The sequence below is a fragment of the Galeopterus variegatus genome, unplaced genomic scaffold (assembly GCF_000696425.1).
Source record: "Galeopterus variegatus unplaced genomic scaffold, G_variegatus-3.0.2 Scaffold2754, whole genome shotgun sequence".
In the NCBI taxonomy this organism is placed as follows: domain Eukaryota; kingdom Metazoa; phylum Chordata; class Mammalia; order Dermoptera; family Cynocephalidae; genus Galeopterus; species Galeopterus variegatus.
The window spans coordinates 218842-219929 of record NW_007728865.1 but is presented as its reverse complement, the minus strand read 5'-3'; positions in this window follow the sequence as shown (position 1 = coordinate 219929).

The window sequence follows — 1088 nt, the reverse complement described above, 5'->3', positions numbered from 1 at the left end:
AGGGTCCCCCATCACAGTCCACTGAGGGCCCACCCTGCAGGGACCTGCCACTAGCCACTGTGGGGACACAGCACCCTGGGGGACTTGAGGGCTGGGGACCTACTTGCTGCTGGCCATGGGTTCCCCACTGCAGCCGCCCCATGGGATGGGGTATTCAGTGGTGGGGACTCCAACTCACGGAGTTCCAGGCTCAAAGGATCTTGGGAGATTCAACCAGTCCTCCGGGTCCATGTCTACCCCCAGCCCCCACATCCCCATGGCAACCCCCAGCCCTTGCCCCATGATAGGTCGCCTGGTGTAGTGTCATCCTTTTGAGGGTGTTCTGGGGAGGCCACCCTCATCCTCCAGCTGTCTCCCCCATTTACAGGCCAGGTACCTTGCCTTTCAGCTCAAATCCTGACAGCCCGGTGAGAGGTGAGTGCTGCGGTTACACCATGTCACCTGCGGGGGCGCTGAGGCTCAGAGGGCAGCTTGCTCGCCGGGGTCGCCCCCGGAGGAGGTGGTAGAGCTGGCATTTGAACCTGGGCCTGCCTCGGTCCAGAGCCAAGCTTCCGTCCCCTTCTTTTCCAGCCCAGGCATCTCCCACTTCTGCACCAATTGAGGACCCAAACCCCGATCATGAAATCACACATTCCAAGAGAAAGGGAGGCACCCCCTCCATTCACCACCCTGCCGCCCACCCTCCCCTCCCTTCACTCAACAAGTGCTCAGTGAGCACCTGCCGTGTGCCAGGCACCACATGTCCAGGGACCCGCAGCCTGACCTGGTGGCTCTGGGAGAGAGAATCGCTGCCCCCGTCCACCCTGGCACAGTGGGCTGGGGTTCTGGGCTCGCGCACCCTATGTTCAATCCTAACTTGCCGCCCAGCTGTGTGACTCTGGCCCCAGGGTGACCAACTGTCCCAGTTTGCCCAGGACTGAGGGCTTTTCCAGGTGTGGGACTTCAGTGCTAAAACCAGGAAAGTCCTGGGCAAATGGGGCGAGCCGTTCCTGTCTCCAGCCCTCAGCAGCCTTTTCCATAAAACGGGCATCTTTTCCCAGAGGGGCATGAGGACCCTGAGGGCTCACACCAGTGAAGGCATACAGCTG